This window comes from Pongo abelii, chromosome 5 (genome assembly GCF_028885655.2).
Source record: "Pongo abelii isolate AG06213 chromosome 5, NHGRI_mPonAbe1-v2.0_pri, whole genome shotgun sequence".
In the NCBI taxonomy this organism is placed as follows: Eukaryota; Metazoa; Chordata; class Mammalia; order Primates; family Hominidae; genus Pongo; species Pongo abelii.
Genome location: NC_071990.2, coordinates 28,661,698 through 28,672,236, shown reverse-complemented (window position 1 = coordinate 28,672,236; position 10,539 = coordinate 28,661,698). Strand labels below are relative to the sequence as shown.

Here is a 10,539-nt window from a genome sequence, read left to right as displayed (position 1 = left end):
AACAGGTACAAGATATCATCCAGCCACTTGTCCGAGGAGCCCATCCCGATCCAGTTCCTAACCAGACGGGGCCCTGCCACTCGTTCCAGCCAGGTGACCTGGTGTTTGTTAAAAAGTTCCAGAGAGAAGGACTCACTCCTGCTTGGAAAGGACCTCATACTGTCATCCTCACCATGCCAACAGCTCTGAAGGTGGACGACATTCCTGATTGGATTTGTCACTCCCTCATCAAAAAGGCCAACAAAGCCCAGCAAGAAACATAGGTCCCCAAGCCTGGGTCAGGCCCCTTAAAACTGCGCCTAAGTCGGGTGAAGCCATTAGATTATTTCTTTTTATTTACTTCTCTTTTTGGTTTTTGCCTGTCATGTCCTCTGCACCTTCCTATTCCCTTCTTCTCACCTATTTCACGACAGGACGTGTATTCGCAAACACTACTTGGAGGGCAGGAACCTCCAAGGAAGTCTCCTTTGCAGTCAATTTATGTGCGCTGTTCCCAGAACCAGCCCATACCAGCAAAGAGCAACACAATCTGCCAGTCATGGGGGCAGGAAGCGTGGACCTTGCGGCAGGATTTGGACACTCCGGGAGCCAGACTGGATGTGGGAGCTCCAAAGGTGCAGAAAAAGGACACCAAAATGTTGACTTTTACCTCTGTCCTGGAAACCACCCTGACTCTAGCTGTTGAGATATTTACCAGTTTTTCTGCCCTGATTGGACATGTGTAACTTTAGACACTTACTCCCGGGGATCAACCCAATCTTCAACTCTTTCCATAAGTCGTGCTTTCTGTCCTAGATTGTGTACTAGAAAAAATTGTAATCCTCTTACTATAACTGTCCATGACCCTAATTCAGCTCAATGGTATTATGGCATGTCATAAGGATTAAGGCTTTATATCCCAGGATTTGATGTTAGGACTATGTTCACCATCCAGAAGAAAATCCTGGTCTCATGAAGCCCACCCAAGCCAATCAGGCCTTTAACTGATCTCGGCGACCCTATGTTCCAAAAACACCCTGACAAGGTCGATTTAACTGTTCCGCTGCCATTCCTAGTTCCTAAACCCCAGCTGCAGCGACAACATCTTCAACCCAGCCTGATGTCCATACTAGGCAGGGTACATCACCTCCTTAACCTCACCCAGCCTAAACTAGCCCAAGATTGTTGGCTATGTCTAAAAGCAAAACCCCCTTATTATGTAGGCTTGGGAGTAGAGGCTACACTTAAAAGTGGCCCTCTATCTTGTCGTGCATGACCCTGTGTCCTCACACTAAGGGATGTGTCTGGAAATGCTTCTTGTCTAATTAGTACCGGGTATAACTTATCTGCTTCTCCCTTTCATGCTACTTGTTATCAGCCCCTGCTTACTTCCATAAGCACCTCAGTCTCTTACCAAGCGCCTAACAATACCTGGTTGGCCTGCACTTCAAGTCTCACTCGCTGCATTAATGGAACTGAACCAGGACCTCTCCTGTGCATGTTAGTTCATGTACTTCCCCAGGTATATGCGTACAGTGGACCAGAAGGACAACTTCTCATCGCTCCCCTGGAGTTACATTCCAGGTTTCACTGAGCCACCCTGCTCCAAGTTCCCTTCTTGGCCAGCCTTAGCATAGCCGGATCAGCAGCCCTAGTTCAAGGAGAAACTGGACTAATGTCCCTATCTCAACAGGTAGATGCTGATTTAAGTAACCTCCAGTCTGCCATAGATATATTACATTCCCAGGTAGAGTCTCTCGCTGAAGTAGTTCTTCAAAACCGCTGAGGCTTAGATCTACTATTCCTCTCTCAAGGAGGTTTATGCGCAGCTCTAGGAGAAAGTTGTTGCTTCTATGCCACTCAGCCTGGAGTCATAAAAGATACTCTCCAAAAGGTTTGAGAAAATCTAAATAGATGCCAACAAGAACGAGAAAATAACATCCCCTGGTATCAAAGCATGTTTAACTGGAATCCATGGCTAACTACTCTAGTCACTATGTTAGCTGGACCCCTCCTCATCCTACTATTAAGCTTAATTTTCAGGCCATGTATATTAAATTAGTTTCTTAACTTTGTAAAACAACGCATAGCTTCTGTCAAACTTATGTATCTTAAAACTCAGTAGGACCCCCTTATTATAACTGAGGAATCAACAATTTGATTTCCCAAAAACACAAGTGGGGAATGTAATACCTAACCTTGTTTTTAGACTCTCCATTAATCACCTAGCCTTGTTTCCACATGAATAGGCTCTCCCTTAGCTGAGAAAGCTGGATGAACTCCATTTGGCTCCTTCATTTACAAGACATCAAGGACTCCTTACCCACCCCCTTCCCCAAGCAGTTAACTTGTGTAAGCTGACTCTCAACATATCAGAGTCCAATTAACTGATAAGGTACTGAAGCAAGCAATGTACAAAGTTCCCAGGATTTCACTCAAGAGATAACACCATAAAGCCTTGAGTTTGTGACCGGCAGAGTCCCCATACCTAACGCCTTATGATAGATTTAGAGCCCCTGCACCTGGAACTGTTTGTTTCCCTGTAACCATTTGTCTTTTTAATTTTTTTTGCATATTTACTTCTGTAGAATTCCTGCAACTAAGCTCCCCTTCCCCTTTCAAAACCAAAGTGTAAAGGAAAATCAAGCCCCTTCCTCGGGGCCGAGAGAATTTCGAGCGTTAGCCGTCTCTCGGTCGCCGGCTAATAAAGGACTCTTAAATTCGTCTCAAAGTGTGGCATTTCTCTAACTCGCTGCGGTACAACAACTTCGCCTTTCCGCAGCCGCTGTCCGGCTCTGCAGAGTCCTTTTGAGAAAAGAGCTGGACAAGAGGAGTAAAGGAGCTCTTTGCAAATGCCAGGAGGAGTTTCTTCAGGGGGAAAGTTGGCTTTCCATAGGCTTCTAAGAGAAATATGTGGAGCAAACAAACGGGAACTTTCTTTCTCATCTTTTGCATTTCAGAGAAAAGCTAATAACATTAGACGTTTCCACCGTCATGCTTAGTCTCAAAGCTGCCGGTAGATTCCGCTTCTAACTTTCCACACAGGCACGCAGGAAATCGGGAAATCACTGCAGCTCCCTCAGAAGCTCCAGAATCAGCATTTCCTGAACTGAAAATAAAAATGCCACCTTACGTGCATACCCAAAGAGCTCAGCTGGTCTGTCCAGCAACGTAAAGAGCGGTGAGGCGCTCTTGAAGCCGTGACAGCCTGGGCGAAACGAACCAGGTCCCCTTCCTGGTCGAGCCTACCCCCCTAGGGACAAAAAGGAACCTCTCTTCCCACATATCCAGAGGAAGCGACGGAGAGATATGGCGTTTAGACTCACTCTACCATCCAGTCCATCCAAGTACTAATAATCTTGAGGATGCTTTTCCTTGCCCTCTACCCCTCTCCCTTTTGTCCTTTTCTTCCTCCACTTCACGGCACCCCGCCTCTTCCCTCTCCCTGCAAGCTGGCGCTCGGCTCCTCCCGTTTACTTTTTGTTTGTGTTTGTTTGTTTGTTTTTGTTTTTGTTTATTGAGACGGAGTCTCGCTCTGTCGCCCAGGCTGCAGTGCAGTGGCGTGATCTCGGTTCACTGCAACCTCCACCTCCTGGGATCAAGCGATTCTCCTGCCTCAGTCTCCCGATTAGCTGAGATTACAGGAGCCCCCCACCACGCCCGGCTAATTTTTGTATTTTAGTAGGGACGGGGTTTCACCATTTTCACCAGGATAGTCTCCAACTTCTGCTCTCAAGTGATCCGTCCGCCTCGGCCTCCCAAAGTGCTGGGATTATAGGCGTGAGCCACTGCGCCCAGCTTTCAGAGCGAACTTTTCACAATAGTGCAGCGCACTCCTAGACCCGTTTACGCACATTTTAAACACTGTGTTGTGATTCATATGTAGATCTTTCCACATCACTTTCTATTTTTTTTTCTTTTTTTCCTTCTCTATATGCTCACCTTTAAACATTTTTGCAGCATAGGCTGAGGCTGCGCCCAGCTGGGGAGAGACGCGTGGCAGGGATAAACCTAGAGTAGAGGAATGTTGTTTCCTGTCTGAGAAGGCTCAGACCTTACAAGGGGAGAAAAAAGTCTGTAAGAGAATCTAAAACTTTTTTTGAGGAAATAATCGAAAAATATATCCTAATTGACCCTCCCACCGTATTTTGGCTAAAAATAGAAAGCCTCAACTCTCAGAATAGGAGATTGAGTTTGAAAACTGTTAAGACTTAGAAAAGGTTTTATTAAAATTCAGTTTGCAAGTCATCGTCGGCCTCAGCAATTTTCTCATTCCAGAGAGGGTTGTTTCTGAAATTCTGTAAACCTCTAAATTTGTTTCTATGTCTAAGCAGAGAAGTCCAATGTTTTTACACTTTTGACTTAACGTAAGAATTTCTTATATTGAGATATATACCCTTCTGGGATTGACGTGCAAGTGTTGTATAAGGGAGTGATAATTAGGCAGAACAAAAAAAAAAAAGACTAAAAAAAAAAAAACCTGCCGGAACCCGGGATCGAACCACTGACCTGTAGATCTTCAATCTAACGCTCTTCCAACTGAGCTATTCTGGCTACTCTTAAGGGCGGTCTGTTAGTAATTTCTTCAAAATATAAAAATCTTCATTTGTAAAGTGAGTGTATTTCCTAATGCCTAATTCTTTTTTGTTCAATATCAATACAAAAATTAGCCAGGGGTGGTGGCGCGCGCCTGTAATCCCAGCTACTCCGCGCCGCTGTACTCCAGGCTGGGCGACAGAGCTAGACTCCCTCTCCCTCCGTTGAAGTGGGAGGATCCATTGAGCCGGGGAGGCAGAGGTTGCCGCGAGCCGAGATTGCACCACTGCACTCCAGCCCACGCAACAGAGCGGGACCCTGTCTCGAAAACAACAACAAAAAAGAGTTGTTACGCACCAGTGTGCAGACCACAATTTTAAAAACTCTAAGGAAGAGATAGAATGTACTGGAGGACATAAGAGATCCTTCTTTTCTTTCTTTTCTTGTCATTTAATTTTTTTTTTTTTTTTTTTTAGACAATCTCCCTCTATCGCCCAGGCTGGAGTGCAGTGGCGTGATCTCGGCTTACTGCAACCGCCACCTCCCGAGTTCAAGCAATTCTCCTGCCTCAACCTCCCTAGTAGCTGGGATTACAGGCGCACGCCACCACCCCTGGCTAATTTTTGTATTGATATTGAACAAAACAGAATTAGGCATTACAAAATACACTCACTCTACAAATGACGGTTTTTATGTTTTGAAGAAATGACTAAGGGTGTGTGCTTAGAGTAGCTGAAATAGCTCAGTTGGGAGAGCGTTAGACTGAAGATGTTAAAGTTCCCTGGTTCAACCCCGGGTTTCAGCCAGCATCTTTTGAGTTCTGCCTAATTATCACTCCCTTATACAGCACTTGTACGCCAATCCCAGAAGCGTACGTATCTCCAATTTTGGGGAGTTTTTGAAAGTCTGATAAAGGTAATGTACAAGTTTGTATCACTCTCTCCTTTGTATATTCTACTGAAGTCTTCCATGAAGTGCTGTCATTACATAAATTATTTAAAGTTTTTGGACGGAGTCTCACTCTGTCGCACAGGTTGGAGTGCAACGGCGCGATCTTGGCTCACTGCAACCTCTGCCTCCTGAGTTCAAGCTATTCTCAAGTCTCAGCCTCCCGAGTAAGCTGAGATTACAGGCCCCCGCAACCATGCCTGGCTATTGTATTTTTAGTAGAGACAGGGTTTCGCCATGTTGGTCAGGTTGGTCTCGACCTCCTGACCTCAGGTGATTCACCCGCCTCGGCCTCTCAAAGTGCTGGGATTTCAGGCGTGAGCCACTGGGCCCGTCCTTATTTAAAGTCTTAAACTTAGGAAGTTATTAGTTTTAAAACCTAAGAAATTCCAACGTGCTATATGCTGTGGCATTTACAAGTCATTTTTGATTTGATATTATTTATATGTATTGGGAGAGGGATATTTTTAAATCACAAGAAATATGAAAAAAAGAAACATACAGTGAAGTAACTATTATACTGTATAAGCATGTATATGGGGGTGTGGTGTATGCAAGAAATATTTTGAAATTAGAAAAACCCGGGTTTGTATCTTGAGTCAACTCCATCTTTAAACTGCTGTAAGAAGAACTTTTTTTCTCTCTGTTTCTTTCCTTCTTTCTTTCTTTCTTTCTTTCTTTCTTTCTTTCTTTCTTTCTTTCTTTCTTTCTTTCCTTCTTATCTTTTAAGCAGGGTCTCACTCTGTCATCCAGGCTGGAGTGCAGTTATACAATCAGAGCTCACTACAGCCTCAACCTCCCTAGGCTGAAGTGACTCCACATGTGAGCACCCTGAGTAGATGGGACTACAGGCGAGCACCACCATGCCTGGCTAAATTTTTTTTTTTTTTTTTGGTATTTTTTTGTAGACAGTGGGTTTCACCATGTTGCCCAGGCTGGTCTTTAAATCCTAGGTTTAAGCAATCCACCTGCCTAGGTAGGCCTCCCAAAGTGCTTGGATTACAGGCGGGAGCCATCGCACCAGGCCCAGTTACAAGAACATTCTAAATTTTCTTGCTGAGAAGACATTTCTTTAGCCTGGCAACCTTGTCTAGAACTTCCAAATCTTAAGCTGTTTCCATGTTTGTATCCAGGAAAAAAGAACTATATGTATTTCTATATGAATTATTCTATCAAACATTCATGAAGGGCTCTAGAATACTGAAAATGAAAGCAAATGGGCAGCAAAGTCAAGACTAAGGTGCATGTGCCCCCTTTTCCCTTTTTCACTTCAACTCCTCTCTTGAAATTCTGTCTTGGGATAATAGGTCTTTTTTTGGTCATTTTGATTTTTTTTCTTTCAAATTACTGCTTCAGTTTCAGTGTTGTTTTTCTCTAACTTCTGCATACCCTGTGAGGAGACAATAATCTACAATACTCCACCATCAGAACTGCAGCAAGTTGCAAAAGGAAACTTAGTACCAAATGAGAAGTAACCTCAGGGTAGGGACATTGACTGTACAGAAACTGGGAATCAGATACTTTGTCCTTTCACTGAGGCTTTCTCAACTCAGAAGCTTGTGTTTTATTCCATTAAGAAATATTTGACTAGACAAACAGTAACATTGAATGTTTTTGTGCCTAACGCAATGAAGATTCCTTTACATTCTGTTGAAATGGAGGGCCTAGGGCAATTTCAAGCATGATTTGTCTGCCATTCAATGGCTTAAAAATGATGTTAATAATGATTTTGTAAAATGGGATGTTGTAAAGATCAAAGGAGATCATGCATAGAAATGCATTCTGTCAAGTCCACTCACAGCATGAAACTTAATTAGTGGCAGATCATGCTCCATGTTCTCTGCCTCTGGGATTCTCCCAGAACAGCACCTAAATAGATAACATTGTCTTTAGACAATTCTGTCCAATCAAGAGATAATACAAGTTATAAATGACAGCCATTTTGTAGTGTTACCTTTTACAGTAGTTGCATTAAAAAATAGTCAATATTTATATTTTTATGTAATTTCAACTTTTATTTTAGATTTGGGGGTACACGTGCGGGTTTGTTACATGGGTATAATACATGATGCTAGGTAAATTGCATGAAGTTTTGAGTGCAATTGATCCCATCACCCAGGTAGTAGACATAGTACCCAAGAGGTAGTTTTTCAAATCTTTCTGCCCTCCCTCCCGCCCCTCCCCATAGTCCCCAGTGTTTGTTGTTGCTATCTTTTATGTCCAGTTTCAATAATATATTTAAATCACTTTGTATATCCAAAAACTTATTTTAAGAAGCTATCAATTATAAAATTATTAGTGAGATATTTTATATTTAAAAAATAGTATTACACATCTTTGAAATCTGGTGTGTGTATGTATATATAATATATAATATATATAATATATATAATAGATAATATATTATATATTATATATTATATATAATATGTAATATATTATATATTACATATTATATATAATATGTAATATATAATATATATATTTTTTTTTTTTTGAGAAGGAGTCTCGCTCTGTCACCCAGGCTGGAGTGCAGTGGCGCGATCTTGGCTCACTGCAACCTCTGCCTCCCAGGTTCAAGCAATTCTCCTGCCTCAGCCTCCCGAGTAGCTGGGATTTCAGGTGTGTGTCACCACGCCAGGCTAATTTTTGTATTTTTAGTAGAGATGGGGGTTTCACCATGTTGGTCAGGCTGGTCTCGAACTCCTGACCTTGTGATCCGCCCACCTCGGCCACCCAAAGTACTGGGATTACAGATGCGAGCCACTGTGCCTGGCCAAATCTGATATATATTTTACACTTACAACACTCTTAACTTGGACTGGGCAATTTCAAGCATTCAATAGCCAATGTGGCTAATGGTAACCATATTGGACAGTGCAGGTTTAAACAGATACTTTATATATTTTTAGGTTTTCTGAATTGAGTATGTATCACACGAGGGTGTTCTGTCTTCAGAATTAAATGTTTAATTCTTCAGAGGAATTCTGTGTTAAATAAGTTCATCCTACAGTTTTTACAAAAAAAAAAATGTGTTTCAGTCGTGTTGTTGGTAGATAGTCAGAAGAGAGCTACAGATATTTAATTATTTAAAATTCTCTCCTTTTCAAGAGGCAAACAAAAAAGCAGACCTTCATATTATGATGAATTCCCAAGAATCCAGTAGACATCCAGGTTTCTCTGGGTGCAACATGACATAATGATGGAGTGTTTCTGCAAATTGTCCTAATATTACTTCTACAGCATCAAAGAGCTAGGATAATCTCCCTAGCATTTACATGCACACACAGACAGTCAAACACATGCACACACACCAGTTTTGTGTGTAACACTTCTCTTGTCTCTTATTCAGTGAAACCTAGCATTCAGTGATTCCTATTTTTATTCTGGAAATTCCATCAGCCAACTGAAAGGCAAGTCTGCCATATAACCTGCTATTTTCTGCCAGTTCTACAAGGGATCAGTGTTATTTTATGAGTGTTGGCAAAGGCTCATATATGGGTAAATCAGAATGAGAAAGAGTTAACAGTCACTAGAAATTTGGTGTCAGGAAATGGATTTTCTTCTCATCTTCCTATGTAGTTCAAAGAACACAGCCCTAATCATGATAAATAATGATAAATACCAGGGTTCAAGAACATAGAGGAGCAAACTTTTTAAAAAAATTTTTTTTACTTTATTATTTTTTATTTTTATTTTATTTTATTTTTTTGGAGAGAGTTTCACTCTTGTTGCCCAGGCTGGAAATGAATGGCATGATCTCACTCACTGCAACCTCCGCCTCCCAGGTTCAAGCAATTCTCCTGCCTCAGCCTCTCGAGTTGCTGGGATTACAGGTGTGCACCACCACGCCCAGCTAATTTTTGTATTCTTAGTAGAGACAGGATTTCACCATGTTGGCCAGCCTGGTCTCGAACTTGCAGCCTCAGGTGATCTACCCGCCTTGGCCTCCCAAAGTGCTGGGATTACAGGCGTGAGCCGCCACACCAGGCTTTTTTTTTTTTTTTAAACAAATATCATGAATAGGTTTGTAATTCTCAGATCTAAAAGGACCCTTTTTAGTCTTTATTCACTCTCCATGCAATATGTCTACTACTATTAATGCTCACAAATCCCAGGCGGGAGACAGATGCCTGAGTTCTCCTCACAGTGTGCCCCACAGATATACCGAATTTAGCATGAGCCAAGCTAACTTATCTTCTTCATCTTCCAATCCTTCTCCCATTCCTTAAAGAGTTGTTAAAAACTTCCCTTTTCTGCACCTCCTTCTGTTTGGCAATAGCCTGTTTGTTTTTCTAAACCACTTTCCCCCATACCTCTTAAATCCTGTTTCTACTTATTTTTTATCTCACCCTCATAATTCAACTCTTCTCGTCATCCCTAGAGGTGTTGTTTCACTCACACTTTATAAATTTTTCTTTTCTTTTCTTTTTGATTTTGATACAGGGTCTCACTCCATCACCCAGGCTGGAGTGCAGTGGTGTGATCATAGCTCCCTGCAGCCTCCAGCTCCCAAGGTCAAGTGATCCTCCTGCCTCAGCCTCTGGAATAGCTGTGAGTACAGGCGCAGGACAACACACCAGCTAAAGACCCTTAAGATGAAATGCTGAGTGCATCGCTCTCAGGTTTTCTTCTGACTGTGACTTTCCTCAATCAAATCTAACCTTTAATATTCCGGCTGAGTAAACAACAACTATGAAGCATTTTAGGTAAGAAAAAGCTGAATTTCAGTAACTTTGCGTCGTCTCTGAAAGAAATCGAAAGAATGAAAAACCAGAATTTGATTCCTTGCCAAGCATAACAGAAGAAGGAGATCCTGACAACTCAGCGTTTTAAAGCCACAATGGAAACTTCTTGTGGCAGTTATCTGACACTTTTCTAATATTTGTTTTCCATTTCAAGTCCTGTACAGTATACTAAAGAATCTGTATCCCCTCATTAGTACCGAGTATCTTCTACTCAGAGCAGCTGCAGGCGCTCCATGATACTAACCACTACTACCAGCATGCTCACGGAGCCAGTCTCAGAAAATGAAAGTTACCACCTGAAAATTATTACAAAACGGTCTTTCAGGAG

At 42.1% G+C, this 10,539-nt stretch overlaps 2 non-coding genes across 2 annotated transcripts; one reads left to right on the top strand and one right to left on the bottom strand.

Annotated features, from left to right (window-relative positions):
* Positions 1-4,460: 4,460 nt before the first annotated feature.
* TRNAF-GAA (transfer RNA phenylalanine (anticodon GAA)) lies at positions 4,461-4,533 on the bottom strand. The gene has a single exon. It is a non-coding gene; the product is annotated as a tRNA-Phe (tRNA).
* Positions 4,534-5,246: 713 nt separating this feature from the next.
* On the top strand, positions 5,247-5,320 carry TRNAF-GAA (transfer RNA phenylalanine (anticodon GAA)). The gene has a single exon. It is a non-coding gene; the product is annotated as a tRNA-Phe (tRNA).
* Positions 5,321-10,539: the final 5,219 nt, after the last annotated feature.